This window comes from Phyllobates terribilis, unplaced genomic scaffold (assembly GCF_046119375.1).
Source record: "Phyllobates terribilis strain yellow unplaced genomic scaffold, ASM4611937v1 Scaffold_12__6_contigs__length_324123572, whole genome shotgun sequence".
In the NCBI taxonomy this organism is placed as follows: domain Eukaryota; kingdom Metazoa; phylum Chordata; class Amphibia; order Anura; family Dendrobatidae; genus Phyllobates; species Phyllobates terribilis.
The window spans coordinates 75,015,646-75,034,636 of NW_027362772.1; positions in this window are offsets into that span (position 1 = coordinate 75,015,646).

Sequence of the window (18,991 nt, forward strand, 5' to 3'; positions counted from 1 at the left end):
GGATAATACACACATTTATGTCACAGTACAGGAAAAATACACATATTAATGTCATAGTACAGAGATAATTCACACAGTGATGTTACAGTACAGGGATAATACACACAGTGATGTCACAGTACAGGGAGAATACACACAGTGATATCACAATACAGGGATAACAAACACAGTGATGTCACAGTACAGGGATAATAGACACAGTGATGTCACAGAACAGGGAGAATAGACACAGTGATGTCAAAGTACAGGGATAATATAAACAGTGATGTCACAGTACAGGGATAATAAACACAGTGATGTCACAAAACAGGGTTAGCAAACACAGTGATCACAGTAAAGAGAAAATAAACACAGTGATGTCACAGTACAGGGATAATACACACAGTGATTTCACAGTACACAGTTAATACACACAGATATGTCACAGGACAGGGATAATACACACAGAGATGTCAAATTATAGGGATAATAACCACAGTGATGTCACAGTAAAGGGATAATACACACAGTGATGTCACAGTACAGGGATAATAACCACAGTGATGTCACAGTACAGTGATAATTACCACAGTGATGTCACAGTACATGGATAATACACACAAATATTTCACAGGACAGGGATAATACACACAGTGATGTCAAAGTATAGGGATAATAACCACAGTGATGTCACAGTAAAGGGATAATACAGACAGTGATGTCACAGTACAGGGATAATAACCACAGTGATGTCACAGTACAGTGATAAAAACCAAAGTGTTGTCACAGTACAGGGATAATAGACACAGTGATGTCACAGTACAGGGATAATACACACAGTGATGTCTTAGTACAGGGATAATAAACACAGAGATTTCACAGTACAGGGATAATACACACAGTGATGTCACAGTACAGGGATAATAAACACAGTGATGTCACAGTATAGGAATAATAAACACAGTGATGTCACAGTACAGGGATAATAACAACAGTGATGTCACAGTTCATGGATAATAAACACAGTGATGTTACAGTACAGGGATAATACACACAGTGATGTCACAGTACAGGGATACGAAACACAGTGTTGTCACAGTACAGGTTTAACAAACACAGTGATGTCACAGTACAGGGATAATAGACACAGTGATGTCACAGTACGCGGATAATAGACAAAGTGATGTCACAGTACAGGGATAATACACACAGTGATGTCACAGTACTGGGAGAATAGACACAGTGATTTCACAGTTTCGGTATAATACATGCAGTGATGTCACATTACAGGGATAATAAACACAGTGATGTCAAAGTACAGGGATAATACACACAGTGATGTCACAGTACAGAGATAATCAACACAGTGATGTCACTGTACACGTATAATAAACAAAGTGATGTCACAGTACAGGGATAATACACACAATGATGCCACAGTACTGGGAGAATAGACACAGTGATGTCACAGTACAGGGATAATACACGCAGTGATGTCACATTACAGGGATAATAAACAAAGTGATGTCACAGTACAGGGTTAATAAACAGTGATGTCAAAGTTCGGGGATAATACACACAGTGATGTCACAGTACAGGGATAACACACACAGTGATGTCACAGGACAGGGATAATACACACAGTGATGTCACAGTACAGGGATAATACACACAGTGATGTCATAGTACAGGGATAATACACACAGTGATGTCACAGTACAGGGATAATACACACAGTGATGTCACAGTACAGGGATAGCAATCTTGATGATATCACATTGCGTGGATAATGAACAGTGATGTCACACAACAGAATAATAAACATTTTTTTCACGGTACATGAATAATAAAAGCCATGATGTGACTTCAAATTACAAGGATATTAAGCAAAGTTAAAGTGAATTAAACGCAATAATCTTACTGTACAGGAAAAATAAACATAGTGATGTCATAATATAGATATTGATGTCACAGTATAGGAAGTTTAAGCAGAGCACTTAATCTAAAAGATAACATACAGAATCACAGAAGACAGCTACAATATAGTGATGACTTATACTCAGAGTGACCATTGGGACCCTTCAAGCCGTAGGGTGCCTGCTCTTTGCCCATTTTGCCATCTCACCAGCCATGTACGAGTTAATATCAGTAGACGCTCAGTATCAGTGACGATGATGTGTCTTAAACTCTGGTACTTTACTTCTCAGTGCTCTGTCATACTGGCTGAGCTCTTAATACCATCAGGCATTTAGCATTTGAAAGAAATCCATTTCTGGATAGAACTGCAACACAGACGTAGTCCACTGGATGGCGATAAAGCGTAAGGCAAGAAGCAGGGTCGTGACAGACACAGGCGTGACAGTTGTGATGGGAAACAGCCATGGTGCAACTATCACTAGGATCAGGAGCTCTAGGATCCATGGGATGTCAGAAAAATATTGCATCTTCATCCATTAAAGGGAAGTCAACACATAATAGATTTGCTGCAGATTATCTGTGCAAAAAAACATTTGCATCCAAATAGTGTTACACAGTTATATTTTGTTCCATGGAGACAGTCTTGGCACCACAATCGGACCTATGGAGTTGGGAGGTCACCTGTCACGGGGATATTGCGACAGAGATGGGTCAGAAGATTGTGGCATCTGGTTACACGAACTCATGCACTTATTAGACATGCTTCACCATCATCTTAAACAGGGCAGCTTTCCTTGCTATCATGCAAGGGTTAATCAGTTTAGTTAATCTCCTGGAGCTCTCCATCCTGAATTGTCTCAGCTGTTCAGTGTTGGCCACTCCCCTCTGGTATATGTGCTGCCACTGGTACTTGGGAGTTGCCAGTGATAGTTCTACTTTCTGGTTTTGTGGTGAAGGAGAAAGTTCAGTGTCTGGAGTTGGCGGTTGGAGAGTTCTTCTTGAGATTTTTGCGTGGAGTTGGTTTGCGTGTTTTTCCTAATCCTCTCACATTTGGTTCCCCCTTCCTATACTTCCTCTGAGTGTATTTGCATGATTGTAGTTTTCTTTTATCCTTGTCTGTTAACCCAGTTTCTCTGGTTAGTATTTTCCTATTCACTTCAGCCCCTCACCTCCCCGGGTGGGGAAGAGTTCAGAAAAGGGTTAGGTTAGGAGCATAGATAGGTGTGAGAACCCAGCGTCTCCACCTTCTGGAGTAATCCGGGGGACAGGGATACACTAGAGCACCCCTAGTTCGAGGGATCGAGTAGGTGCCCACAGTCCCTTGTCTCTGCGTGACATCACCTCTCTAAAGCCAATCCAAAATGCTACACCACCCAAGGGAAGATTGAAACAGGACTGGATCCGCTTATATGATGAAATGTATAACATGATCTAGCTGCAGAAAAGGTGGTGGTGGCTTTAAGATACCATTGTTAATGAATGTCCATGACTGTAATTATTTCGAACGATGGCTCATTTTCAAGCCTAGACAAAAAACACTAAAATTATCCTCCATATAATCATTTTTAAACTTTTATATATCTTTAATACATCTAAAATTAAAAAAAGGAAGACATTTTTATTGGAATAGAATAGATTTAAAACTCGTAACATTTTGGGCATACAGTACTTGTACAGACCAATGTACAATAACAACAAAGTCTACACTTATAGTGACATGTTTATCCATTTTATCTGCCCATTCATAGTTGCCAACAGTCCTAAAATTGCTGAAACACTCCCACTAAACTCGGACATGTTCCAGTCCAGAAAGGCATGGGGTTTATGTGATTAATTTCAAATTTAAGCTGAAGCAGAACAACGACCCAAACATCCAGCCAATGTCATTAAGAATGATCTTCAGAGTAAGAAGAACAAGAAGTCCTGGAAGTGATGATTGGGCCACACAGAACCCTGATCTCACTTCATTCAGTCTGTCTGGGATTACGTAAAGAGATAGAAGGATCTGCATAATCGAAAATCTGTGGTTAGTTCTCCAAGATGTTTGGAACATCGAGAGTTCTTTCAAACACTATATGCAAGAAGAACCTAGAAGACAAAAATCCGGCCACCATATAATGATGGGATTTAGTTTTCTCTTTTGTTCATTCACTTTTCATTTTTTAATTGATACAAGTAATCTATTAATAGAGATGAACGAATCCGAACTAAATGCCGAACACTGACTTCTCCTGGGCGTCCGCTGCAATGTGTGGAATTCCAGGGGAAGTCCGTTGCAGAGAGAGTGAATTTTCGATCTCCAAAGTTGAGGTCCTCATACATTTCAATGGGGTTTAGGCTCTGGTTAAAGTTCTGGAACAAGAACTGAACTTTTGGACTAAAGTTCAGGTCAGGTATCAGAACCCGAAACTTTGACGGGTCCGCTCATCCCTATTTATTAACACTTCTTTTTGTTAAAAAATATTTTTGCTTTGCAGCATTTTTTTCCACTTGCCTAAAACTTTTGCACAGTACTTTTTATCTATCCATACAAGATCAGACTACACAAGGTTTTAATGTAGTCTGTTACCATGCAGACACACTAGTAAGCTGTATACACAGACTGGCAAGACAATTAAAGCAGGACTAATTGCATCGTTGCTCCATGTTTTATTTTAGATACATTGATGCCATGTAAAACAAATAGTTGCAAAAGTATACAGACCCTTTAATGTATGTGTGACGCCCTGCAGCTGCAGGCTGTCACAGAACTCCTTGGTGTTGCACAGATGGGATTCTCCCCAGTGGCCTGACTACCATCTGCAGTAAAGGTACTGAAACTAGCCCCGGTGTGTGTGTTTGTTCCTCCTCTGACCCGGCTGGGTCCCATCTTCCCTTGCACCACCATCCATTACACCCCACGCTGCCCTGGAGCTAGCTCTACCTGTGGAGAGTCACACCATCCCTGCTGCTGTAACACCAGCTCCAGATGACTGCTCCGCAGCGGCGGCAACCTTTAGCCGCAATCCACAGGTGGCGTCACGAACACCTTAAATCCCTTGTAAATATTCCCCTTTTTACTGACCGCCCTGGGTCACGGACCGGGCCGGCTACCGTGATATCCCCCAGCAACCAGAGGCCCAGCTGCCGGGTACCCCACGGCCCAGGGGGCGCGTCAGCTTTGGCGTCACGAACAGGATTTCGTGCCCGTTGCAACGAACAGGATTCCTTGCCCGTTGCCACCGGGTACTGTGCGCCTTAAGAGACTGTAATACTCACTGTCGTGAAGTTTTCCCGCCATTCCCGAGATTTCCCGCCATTGTCCGCCATCTTCCTGTCGCCGCGTGGGAAGAAGAGGGGCGTAACCGCGGGAATTGGAGAGGCGTAACCGCTGGAAGCGCACGAAGAACAGGACACGCCCCGCCCCTGACGTCGAATCAGGAAACGTCAGGTCCTGGAAGGAGCCGGAGGACGCTCTGACGTCAGACGCGAGCGACGCAAGGTCCTGAAAGAAGACCGTCGCCCGCAGAGCTGCGGCCTACCTGTTGAAGAAGGTAGGCTCCAGTTCACTAGGGGGGCGCAACCATGGCCGATGACCAGCAAGCCACCGGAGCACCGGTTAACGCTCCTGATGTCCAACCTGCGCCTAGCGCCGCACAGGCCGGAGCGGTCGCTCCACCAGCAGGGGTCGTGACCTCGTTGATACCAATGGCTCTGCCTTATGCCCTAGATGTTCAGAGGGTGACAGAACTTCTGCAGGAGGATATCCTGACTGAACGGGAGGATGACCAGGACGGGTCACCTACCTCCCATCCCCAGGCGCATCCCAGGAGGGGGCGCCCTTGAGCTACGAGTTAACCTGAACTAGGAGGTCGGGAACTGTGAACGACCCACCTTGTACATAGTCTGCACCTCCTGAGGTGCCCCCTGGTGGTTTTCACAATACCACCACCACTAAAACCTGCTTGGCGTGGCCGAACTAGTGGTCCTACACCAGTCCTGCATCCCGCTCAGGACCTTTGTTGGGGGTTTGGAGCAGGTCCCCCACAAGCCAGCTTACCCGGATGAGAGGGACACACCCGAGGAGGGATCTCATCAAGACTGGTTGCTACAGTAAAGCATAAATAATGTTTATTAAACCTGTTATTGCAATGTTTAAGCTACGTGCCTCCCATAAAGGGAAGAAAAATTGTAATGTTTAAAAATATGTTATCCTTGTGTTACCTGTTATACAAAAATTTGTTTCAGTCCGGGAGTACTGACTTTTACTAGGGAAGAATGTGACGCCCTGCAGCTGCAGGCTGTCACAGAACTCCTTGGTGTTGCACAGATGGGATTCTCCCCAGTGGCCTCAATACATGCAGACACCTCCACCCAAGTCCACTAGATGGAGCCCTGTCAGGTATATATATACTGGGGGGTGGAGTTCAGGAAGTCAGTCAGTGGGAAGCAGTGTAACACGAAGCTGCAGCACCAAACAAGCTGAAGTTTGTGTGGCTGAAAGCCAGGCTAGGTCCAAGCTGCGGGCCAGTCTGGCCAGTGAGAGCCTAGAGTGAGCTAGAAGGCAAGAAGGAAGAGAAGAGCCATGAGGGACAGAGGAACCACAGAGAGTTCGTCCCCTGTTGCAAGCCGGGCACCGGGCCCGAGCCTATTGGGATCTCTATGCCCAGTAGGAAATCCGGCATACTGAGGAGGATTTCATATCTCTCAGTCCACCCGTGAATAGCTCACACTCCGAGGACTAGGTACCACGAAGGCCCCAGCGTCCAGGGATCGTGGTAATCAGTGGGAAAGCCCTCGCCGCCAAGCATACGGGTGAGAGAAACATCTAGGGAGCTAGACCCTGTTCCAGGCAGGTCAGAAGCTCCAGGGAGAGAGACAGGAAGATACAAGAAGGAGGCCTAACACCCGCTCACTGGGGAGCAAGACCAGAAGTGCACACCACCTACAAGTACCCCGGACCGTACCTGACTACCATCTGCAGTAAAGGTACTGAAACTAGCCCCGGTGTGTGTGTCTGGTCTTCCTCTGACCCGGCTGGGTCCCATCTCCCCTGCACCACCATCCATTACACCCCACGCTGCCCTGGAGCTAGCTCTACCTGTGGAGAGCCACACCATCCCTGCTGCCGTAACACCAGCTCCAGAGGACAGCTTCGCAGCGGCGGCACCCTTTAGCCGCAATCCACAGGTGGCGTCACTAACACTTTAAATCCCTTGCAAATATTCCCCTTTTTACTGACCGCCCTGGGTCACGGACCAGGCCGGCTATCGTGATATCCCCCAGCAACCAGGGGCCTGGTTGCCGAGTACCCCACGGCCCAGGGGGCGCGTCATATGTATGATAATTCTAAGGAAAAAAAATTGGATTCAATGTCTAACTAAGTATTTTTTCTCTGCTAAATTTATGCTCGAATCTCAGGCAGTCTCCTCTAGTGCTTGAGTCTCGTCTCCTCTCCAGCAATCAATCGCTCATTATCTTGTTTTGCATAATACTTAATATTCTCGGCAGTGTGTAAACTACTAAGTAATAGCCACATTGATTGAGAATTACCTGTCTTGGACACAGGCAAAGAATTCTAATTAATGGTAGCGGAGTGATTCCAAAGTGTCTTTCATGTTTTCAGTCGCCTCACTTGCATTATTCCTTCTTTTGACTCTTAGACATTAGAATGTGTTTGGTGACTGTTTGGTTATACTTAAAAGAAACCTGACAGCTGACCTGCTGCCCAATCCACGGACAGCATGTATCAGGCACTGGCTACATGATTTCGGCCAGGTATGTTTGAGTAGGAAGCATTGATCTTCAGAGAATGAGATAATTTAAGAGCTGACGGGAATTGAGTTACAAGGGAGACTAGTCAGATAGGCGGGTCCCCGGCGGCATCTTCCCGCCCGCTTCCTTTAAGTGACAGGTCTCTCCCTGCATGCATGTATAAGAAGAGACCTGTTACATCAGAAGAGCCTTGTGGGAAGAAGCCTTCGTAGATCCACCTATCTGACTAGTCTCCCACCCAGCTCTTGAAGTATGATTCTCTCTGAAATGCTGCAGTCTTTCAGAGTGAAGCATACATGGCTGAATCGGGATCAGGCAGCATGTGTCAGCCATCAGGTTCTCTTTAAATGTTTCCTTCTGAAATTATATTAAGATCTAAATGATATCTGAAATACCAGAAATAATGCCCCTCTGCCCTTAATATATGTATGAATTAATATGAAGGCACTGTGACTGTCACTGTTATGGGGGCAGTGTGGCTGTCTTTATGGAATATACAGCAGCTGTTTTTATTATCGGGACTCTGTGACCGCCTTGGTGCTTACAGTATGGCTTTTACTGTTATGATGTTGTCACCATGATAGGGGTACTGTCCCTGTTAATATACAACCACAACCACAATGCAGTGCCTTTATGAGGGAGCTGTGGCTATCACTGCTATGGGGAAACTGGATTTTACTTTTATGGGTGCAACTTTGCTAATGGTATGGAGGACTTTCGCTATCTTCATGGGGGCGGGGGCACCACATTTCTTGCACTTGTGAACATATTTGGGCTAGTCCCACTTTTATGTGGGTCTTTGTAGATAGATTCACATTGGGCTGTGTGACGATACTGCTTATAATCTTAATCAGCCAGATGACTAGATTTGTTAAGCCAAGAGAAATACACTATTGTGTTTGTGTTGACTTGGAAATGTATGTGTATTTCTCTGGCTGGTCAAGAAGGTCATACTATTTGTAAAACCCTGAATGCTATCTTCTCTTAGCTTTGAAACAATAATGTTTGTTAATATGCTAATTACAAATTGTACTAAAAGCCAGCTAGATGTTGATTTAAAGAGCCCCCATCTATACCAACTATGCAAATTGATTAAATGCACAAACCATGAGACCTGAGCCCTGTGGAATAATATCATCCCTAACCCATGACCTGTGGATGTGTACTTAAAAGGACGTGTGCTTCTGTAGCAGTCAGATTTGAAACAGAGAATTGAAAGGGACTTTACAAAGAGAATCAGAGAGACACTCATCAGACCATCAGCTTGGAAGCATGGCTTTAACCAAAGAGACACAGACTTGGATTCTACATGATTCCAGCCTAAGGGTATATGGCTCTGACTGGCAAGATATGGATCTGCTCCACTGACAATCAGAGAGCCCATAGGTATATTTGGGGAGAACAGGTTGGGGCGATGAAGTCACCTGGCCCCATGGATATGCTGTTTCAGGTTGCCAGATGGGACCCTCCTGTCACCTAGAACCCATGGAAACCCATGAACATTCAGAGAAGCCAGATTTGGACCAGCTGGTCATCTGGCCCCATGGAAACTCTTGGAGATTCCAGGGTGGGACCCTTCGGTCTCTTGGCCTTGTTCCTCAATGGACTGTCAGCTTCCTATGCTTGCCGCTACCTTCTCTCTGTGGTGGCCCACCAAAAGCAGGGGGCCACTGGTTGAGGTAATTGGCCCTGGAAGTCTCCAAAATTGCAGCTGTTCTATCTCAGACTGGCCAGCAGAAAGGTGAGACTGTGCAATGTTGTATCATCTTGGGTATTTGCTGGGACTGTTCTATATGTTTATTGTCTATTTGGTGATTCAAAAAAGTATTGCCACACTGTTTTACCCTCACCCTGTGTTGTCTGAGTGGTATTACGCCCACGGAAGACCCTGTATCTTCACAGGCTGCTTTATACAACTTTTATCAACCCAATATATTATAAGGTGAGATCTGCCATATTGCTTTACCAAATGCTTACAGAAGGCTCTAAATGAGCATACTTTAAGAAACAAAGTCCAATAAATCAATAGCAACAAGGAAAAATATACCCAGCTTCATAAAAATTGCAAATTTATTGTGAAAAAAACATTTAAAAATTCCCATATCGTGATGTAACAAGCAACGTGTTCCGAATGCCAACTGCGTTCCTTGTCTGACAAAGAATGCAGTTGATGTTCAAAACGCGTTGCTTGTTACATCACGATATGGGAATTTTTAAAAACATTTTTCAATAAATTTGCAATTTTTATGAAGCTGGCTACATTTTTTCTTGTTCTTCCTGACAATCTTGTCCCATGGAATCCATGCTTCTACACGCCTAGAGCTTTGGTGAGCTGTTTTTTTACATATATAAATGAACAGCAAGCAATAAACCTGGAATAGCAGCCTTTGAACATTAATGGTGGGGACATCTTAAAAGGGGATTACTCAAAAGTCTTTGGTAATCATTTGAAGTAATGCACATGACTGCAGGCTTGTGTTGGAACAATACAATCTGTTGTGCTGTCGGTACACCAGATGCCCTCTCAAGACCACCCGGTTCCTCTGCTTTGCTCTCTTGATTACTCTCTTTTGGTTCTGTCCACCCCAAACTGTTCTGTTAGGGGTCAATACAGACTTCCCGCCAACTTAAAGGTACTGGAGTGAATCCTCTCTTGTGTTCATCATACGTAGAGCAGAGAGTGGAGCAGTATGCTGTCTCTGCCTTTCATATGTTCCGTTTTCTGAAGCCTCTTGGCTGTAGCCTCTAGTCTCTCCGCCATCGCCAGTGAGCCAACTGCAACAAGACCAATATATTTTTATCTCATTGCTACCAGAAAATGCAAAAAAAACACTTAGTATCCAATTCATTATTGAATGTGTTTTTTTTATCAAATTTTTGGTGTTTTTCGCCTGATTTGTTATTTTTGCCTAATTCTTCTTTGAATTTGCACCTTTTTTAGGTTTATTTGACATACTTTCGCCTGTTTTTTTCATATGTTCACCATTGTGAGTGGAGTTTGGTGTTTCCTTTTAAAATCAACATTTTTCACAAATGTACTTCAGTTATCCCCCCCCTATGTGATTTTATGTATGCCAGTTAGATTGTTTTTTGGCACAAGTTTGCACCATTTTACAAAATGTGCACTTAAAAAGTTGCAAAACAGGTTGAACACAAAAATAAAGACCGTTTTTGACTTTGCGCAAAATGTATTAACTGAATGAGAATTTGGCGCTAAAAGTTTGCAATTTACCATACTAAAATGTGCAGGTCCTAACACTTCGATTCCCACAGATTTCTAGAATGGCAAGGTCCTTTGCAATATAAATGAGCCGTTCAGTCGCGAGGGCTGGCTTTGAACCGCTATTCTTTTGTGATTATTATTATATGGCTCAAAATTTTAATTATATGGAAAAAATGTACTTAATATTCAACTATATTGTACTGCAGGACATCAAGTCTAGGAAGTATAGCAACTTTTAGGCTATTAGGCATCTGTTAGGACACCAAAAGGCAATCCGTTGCACTTGCTGAATTCCAAGCGGAAAAAAAATCAGCTACATATAAATTACAAATGAAATTTATTTTAATAATCTTTATTAAACTAATTCCCAGTGACTACAGCTAATTTGTCAAGCCTTAGGCTCTTTTCAGACTTTTGCGTCTACTGGATACTTCGAAGCGCCCAGTGCTTGCCATAGGAGTGTGCTTTTGGCGTACATCGGGCCCGGTAGTTATCCTCATATTGTACCTTTTTTTTTTAACTGAAGCCATAATTTCTACACATGAAAAAGAAAAATATCAAAACGCAAGAGATTTTTAGAAACAAAGACACATAAAATGCCACTGCCAAGAAGCCGCCCTTGAGAAGAACCATTCCTTAACCGTTTCTTTTTTCTCTAATTGCTAAAGCTCCTCTGCTCAGAAGACATATTGACATCGCCTGGAACTGCACAGACGCTCTAATGTGGATCTAAAAACATTCACGGTATATTCCCTTGCTGACTTGTAACGAAAAAAAAATTGAGGTCATTCTTTAATCCAAAGACTCTGTAGCTTCTATACGGTTCTTCAAGGACTATACAATTTAGTCACAGCAAACCAACTTGTATTTTTATAACCTGCTAATCCCTAATAAATTACCAGATTGTCCATTATATAATAATCATCCAGCAATTTTAAGGATTGTGGGAAATTGAAATTCTTCATATCTTTCTTATCAGCCATGGGTGTAGATTTAAGGAGTACACATGTGTGAGTGTCACCAGATCCTTGATGATAGATGGTAGCGGGAAGCCTGACACAGAGTTTACATTGTCGAATCCCATGTGATCCAGTCTTTAACCATAGACTTTAGCCATATCCTATTTAACCACGCCCCAGCAGTTACTAGTTATAATAAGGTGTTTCTTACACTGTTCTGGTGCTTTGTTTGGTCCCGTAACCTGTATCTCCTGGTTATTAGTTCCTGACCTTGGCTCAAATTTCTGACTACCTAAGTGTCTCACGATTCTATCCCTGACCTTGACCTTCTTGTTTATGACGCGCCCCCTGGGTCAGTGCTGTTTGGGGGATACCCGGAGCCGGATCACATGGGGGTTGCAGTCTCCGAGTGGCGGCGATCCGGTCCGTGCCCAGGGTGTCAAACTCAGTGTGTGGCAGTCTTTACAGATGTTATTAGTTGTTCTTAGTGTCGACTACGCCACCCGTTGATTTGCGGTCAAAAGGCCGCCGCTGCAGAAGGGTCCGCTGAGGCTGGTGGTATGTATGCAGCTGTGGTAGTATAACCCCCAACGGGAGGGGTATAGCATCAGGGGGTCAGATGTAGAGGATGGTGGTTGTGAAGGTGCAGGATGATCAAGCAAGAAGACTCAGAGTCGGGCTGTGCAGTTCAGGGGTTTTTACTTACGGGTGTTCTTATGGTCACTCTGGCCTGAAGCGACCACCCGAGCCGTGCTGCGTCCACCAGGTCCTGGACTCGGCCAACCCCCAAGCAATTCCGGAGCGTGGTCCTGAGCTCCTTTCTGACTGTCCTTTCTACTGGCCGTTCCCACCAGGGATCCACTTATGTCCGGCTCCCTCGGGTCTCTTGTTGGTCAAGCCTCCTCTGGCCTCCCTGACCCTATGCTTGGTATGCCTTTCTAGTGGATTTGGTGAGGGTCGTGGCAGATCCTGCCCACGACCTCCGGTTCCTGACTAAGGTGTGCTTTTCTCTCTGCCAGCTTGGGATCCGGTACCCTGGGTGCCAACCCTTCACCCTGCTGTTTGTATTCTGGGGTCTTGGGGTTCCTTCTTCTTCTCTCTGGGTCCTTCTGACTCCTCTCTCTCTCTCAGACTTGGCCATGGAGCTGGGCCCAGCCGGAACCACAACTCCCTGTCAGCCCTTCTGGCTGAGCTTCTCTGCTCTGCTCCTCCGGCTAAACTCTGACAGACTGACCCTGATCTAAGATGGTGCCCACCTTATATACTCCCTCTATGTGTGAGCTCAGGTGACCAGCACCCAATGAGCTCCTAGCCTTACCCAGACTGCTCCCCCTATCTGCCCCTACACTACTGGGATGTTCCACCCCCCTCCCACTCCAGCCAGGGACAGACTCTGTCGTACCTGCACATATACTGGTGGGAGTACCGTCGGTCTGTCCCCCGGAAATGGGATGTATGTAGTGCATGCAGCCTACTAGCTCAGTTCCACACTCCATCCTTACCCGGGAGTGGAATATCACACCTCTGGCTTGAGGTGCAATACCCCTGTAGCAGCCGAGTCCTCAGGGTGCTACATTCCCCCCTGGTAAATCACAGCATGTCTTCGGGCTGTAAAAGAATAAAAACATCCACAAACATACAATTTTTTTCATAACAACATAAACATAGAAAACATATAAAACATTATATATATCATCAGCATAACTTTTCATATAAAACTTTTCATAGTAAACATTATTGTTTCTCCGGCCACGGTGCAACTTGTGACCGGGTAAAGTGCGACAGTCTCTTGTAGAATAACACAGCTTTCCTATAAAACCGGTAGGGGGCGCCTTAAGAAGCGCAACTATGTACAAAGGGGAATATGGCCGCTCTCAGTCCTCGGCCAGGTATTAGGAAAGGAATGACCGCTCTCAGTCCTCGGTCAGTGGGAATAGGGACACACGGGTTTCAGTTCAATTTGCTGGTCCCAACGGGGACTATATTTTAACTAGCAGCAGTAACAGTTCTTATACCCTGACGGGTAACTATGTGCAGTCTCTTTACCGTACTTTAATGACGGCGTACTCCTGCTCCTCCTTCAGACCCGTCCGGATCCTCTTGCTCCTTTTCACACTGTAGCTCCTCCTCCGTCAGCCGGTGTACATGGAGGGCGTAGGGTCCTTTGGCACACTTGTGCCGGGTGAACGTGACCTCGTCCCCTACATATAGGTCACGACCTCTGTGTCCCTCCGGCAGATGGGACTCCACGTCTCTTCTGGTCACAAAGACGTCGCCGGGGGTGTGGTGATCTCTTATGAAGCCCCACCCGTGCTGCATTTGGAATTTAATCACAGTCCCAGTGGCATGGGGACCATGAGCTGCACGGGGGTTCCTCCTGGTCCTGCTCTTCTGCCCTGCGCTCTGTTCCTGCAGCCGCTGCTCACGGACCCGCCTCTCTCTCCGCTCTTGCTCGAAGACTGCCAACTGCTGGCGGCAGCACTCCACACGCTCCGCTGCGGCTGCCCGAGTTTCCTGAGTGAACCCCATGAGGTCTCCTCCGGTGGGGTCCCACTCGAACTGCGCTTCTTCCAGCGGGAGCGGGGTCCTCTTAACGGGCTTCGGAGCCGGAATCAGGGGCTCGCACAGGGGCCTTGCTTTTTGGAGTTCCAGTTGGTAGTACTCCGGTGGCCATATAAAGGGCTGCCCATCCGGGCAAGTGTGCTGGGCAAACAAGTCTACACCCAGGTGCGGCACTCTAGATGTTGAGGGCGCGGTGGTGGAAGCGGCGCCCGGGTTCGCCAGGCCTTGCGACCAGGCCTGGGGTACCCTGAACGTAAAGGGCACCGTGAAGACGGCGGCGCCCGGGGTTACTTGGCCCAGCGACCAGGCCGGTGGCTCAGTGGAGGTAGAGGGCGCTGTTGGTACTGCGGCGCCCGGGGGTACTGGACCTTGCGACCAGGCCGGTGGTGTTTCCTGCTTTGCCGCACTCAGGGTTGAGGCGCGTGACGTCACAGGGGTCGCGGCCGCGGCTTCTGCTTGAGGCCTTGTCTGGAGCGGTGACGATGCAGCGACGGGCACGGCAGGGGGAATTTCGGGCTCTGCGACAGGGAGCTGGGGCAGGCACGCGGTTTCTCGGCTCGGGGTAGTGACGTCCCCTTTACCTGCCTCCATCTGTTCAGCTCCCTCTTCGGCGCCGTCTCCGGCCTTCACTCCTCCTGCACCATCCTCAGAGGCGGTCTGTCTCCTCGTCTCGGGTGGCGTGCTTCGCTGGCGGGTTCCAGCCTGCTGGGCCATCTCTCTGCTCCATGCAGCCAGTACGTCCCGCTGCACTCGGGCCATCCTCTGAGCCAAGCCCTCCAGTGCGGTCCGTGCATGCTCCCGATCTCTGGGGAGCTGCGCCAGGATCTCCACCAGGCCTTCTGGGGTTGTCGCTTGCAACAGGCTCCTGACCACTGGGTCGGTGCTGCCTGCCTCTCCCTCCATCTCCGGGTACGACTCCTCCAGACTCCTCCAGGCTGCTCCCATCTTCTCTCTTTTGTTCTGTCTACGCCCATACTGAGGGCGGTCCTGGGGCAACTTGGTGATTGTCAGTTCCAGGGGCAGTTCTCTCACGCTGATGGACATCTCTAGCATCACAGTCTCCGTTGGTGGGGGCGGTTTTCGCTTTTGGCGCCATTCCTTGGCCTGGCCCACGATGGGAGGTGACCTCTTGCCACCCTCTGGCACGCCCATAATGGCGTCCGCTATTCCAAGGCGGGAAATCTTCTGGAAATGGCAGGAATCGTCTCCCAGTGGCGGGAAACTCCGTGGATGGCGGGAAAAAGCTGCAGATGGCGGGCAACCGGCGGGAAACGATCCGTGATGGCGTCCCATGGCGGGGACCCTCTGGAACCGGCGGGAGACTTCTTCTTGAGGTAAATTTGAACTTTTCTTCAGGCACGCAGTACCCGGTGGTTGCGGGCACGAAATCCTGCCGACTACGCCAAAGTTGACGTGCCCCCTGGGCCAGTGCTGTTTGGGGGATACCCGGAGCCGGATCACATGGGGGTTGTAGTCTCCGAGTGGCGGCGACCCGGTCCGTGCCCAGGGTGTCAAACTCAGTGTGTGGCAGTCTTTACAGATGTTATTAGTTGTTCTTAGTGTCGACTACGCCACCCGTTGATTTGCGGTCAAAAGGCCGCCGCTGCAGAAGGGTCCGCTGAGGCTGGTGGTATGTATGCAGCTGTGGTAGTATAACCCCCAATGGGAGGGGTATAGCCTCAGGGGGTCAGATGTAGAGGATGGTGGTTGTGAAGGTGCAGGATGATCAAGCAAGAAGACTCAGAGTCGGGCTGTGCAGTTCAGGGGTTTTTACTTACGGGTGTTCTTATGGTCACTCTGGCCTGAAGCGACCACCCGAGCCGTGCTGCGTCCACCAGGTCCTGGACTCGGCCAACCCCCAAGCAATTCCGGAGCGTGGTCCTGAGCTCCTTTCTGACTGTCCTTTCTACTGGCCGTTCCCACCAGGGATCCACTTATGTCCGGCTCCCTCGGGTCTCTTGTTGGTCAAGCCTCCTCTGGGCTCCCTGACCCTATGCTTGGTATGCCTTTCTAGTGGATTTGGTGAGGGTCGTGGCAGATCCTGCCCACGACCTCCGGTTCCTGGCTAAGGTGTGCTTTTCTCTCTGCCAGCTTGGGATCCGGTACCCTGGGTGCCAACCCTTCACCCTGCTGTTTGTATTCTGGGGTCTTGGGGTTCCTTCTTCTTCTCTCTGGGTCCTTCTGACTCCTCTCTCTCTCTCAGACTTGGCCTTGGAGCTGGGCCCAGCCGGAACCACAACTCCCTGTCAGCCCTTCTGGCTGAGCTTCTCTGCTCTGCTCCTCCGGCTAAACTCTGACAGACTGACCCTGATCTAAGATGGTGCCCACCTTATATACTCCCTCTATGTGTGAGCTCAGGTGACCAGCACCCAATGAGCTCCTAGCCTTACCCAGACTGCTCCCCCTATCTGCCCCTACACTACTGGGATGTTCCACCCCCCTCCCACTCCAGCCAGGGACAGACTCTGTCGTACCTGCACATATACTGGTGGGAGTACCGTCGGTCTGTCCCCCGGAAATGGGATGTATGTAGTGCATGCAGCCTACTAGCTCAGTTCCACACTCCATCCTTACCCGGGAGTGGAATATCACACCTCTGGCTTGAGGTGCAATACCCCTGTAGCAGCCGAGTCCTCAGGGTGCTACATTTAGACCTGGCATTACGATAATTCTCTGCCAGCTCACTCCACCGGCCAGGAATCACTCTGTGCCACTGGGCCCTGCGTAAATCCAGATCCCTATATAGGGGTTAAACTTTGAAGGCCAGGATCCGAGAATGTGAAGTGTTATATAGCTGGCACTTAATTCTAAGAGATGTGATCGGAGCTAGCGATGATCACTGCTATTTCAAGGGGTTATCCGAGACTTTTATTATTTTTGTTTATGGGGCTAAGAACTAACAGGCAGGTAGTTGCCAACTACCTGCCTGTTATGCGTGAAGACAATCTATGCTGGCTCAGCAGGCGAGACCCCTGCTTCATTTCACTTCTTGTCAACAGAGCAATTCTTCTTCTTCTGCTCTGTTCTGACTCTGTTAATAAGCCAGCTCCCTGCAGTTAGACAGCGGGGAGCCGGCTGTTAATCAGCATGACATTGGCAGTGATGCTCTGTTGACAAAGCATAGCAGAAAAGAAGACACTGCTCTGTCGACGTGACGTCAACAGAGGATGGAGAATCACTGGCATGAGCAATCTGTGACTGCTCTGAGCAGAAATCGCGGTTTAGAACAGGCAGGTAGTTAGCAGCTACCTGCCTATTAATTCTTAGCCCCATGGGCAAAAATAATAAAAGCCCCGGATAACCCTTTTAAGTGGTGTGGTGCCAATGGGGAGTACATTTCAGAGCTCATTGGGTACCCTGCAATGCAGTCGCAGGGTGCCGATGAGTTGTCATTTTAGCTGGTGGCCTACCAAAGGCCCCTGTCTCCGCCATGTTTTTATTCTCAAAAGATCATGATTTTTACTATACACTCTAAGGCCATGGCCCCACTATCAGTATTTCGTCAGTATTTGGTCAGTATTTTTTCTCAGGAGTGGGAACCAAAACCAGGAGTGGGTGATAAATGCAGGATTGGTGACTTGTTTCTATTATACCTTTTCTCTGATTGTTCCTCACCTGGTTTTGACTTCCACTCCTGAGAAAAAATACTGACCGAATACTGACCAAATACTGATAGTGGGGCCGTGGCCTAATACGGAAATGTTTTAGTATATAGTACAAGTGCTCACGTGATCACAGGTTCATTACTACTTAGGGTGACTAACAATACATGTGGAAAGTGTCAAAAAAAAAGTTTTATAAAGTATTCACAATAAAGAGATAAAAGATTAAATAATCCTCATTTCACAATGAAAAAAAAAAAAAAGAATAAAAATTAAACAAAACGTCCGTGAAAGTTGTATCCATCAAAATCTAAAATGATTTAACCCATATGGTAAACACAGAAAAGAAAAAATAATTGGAACCTTGGAATAACCCCAAAATGGTATAAATAAAACAGCAGCTCATTTAAGAAAAAAAAAAAGCTCCAACAATGGGCAAAATAAAATAAAAAATTGCATATCTCAGAAAAATGTCGATGTAAAGGAGAAAAAAAATTTTGTTACAAAGTTCTGCATTTTTTTTTTAAACCACTTAAATTTAAAAAATACTATACAAGTTTGGTATCGCCGTAATCGTTCTGACGGGAGTCTACGTCGGAACTATAAACAATAGTAAGAGAATTTTTTCATTTTAGATGCAAGGGAAAAATTAGAACACTGAATGCAAATAAATGATAAAACTCTCTCCGTTTTTTGCGCACGAGAAAAATCACTGATATCTGAATGAGACCTTACCCTACCAGGGACCATATTTAGTCAGGATAGACCCAGGGTTGGGGCTCGTTGTAATCAGGATGGATGTGGAGAGCGCAGTTTGTACACAGGGAACGTATGAGACCAGGGCGGCTTCGTGGTAAGTCTGACATTCAGCATGTATGTAATGCTGCTAAGTGACAGTGTTTTTTTCTGGATTCCTTTTTCTACATGGACAGTAGCAAATCCATCTGTTCCCGCCATCTTTGTCCATCTGTTTAAACATTTATAGCAGCAAAAAG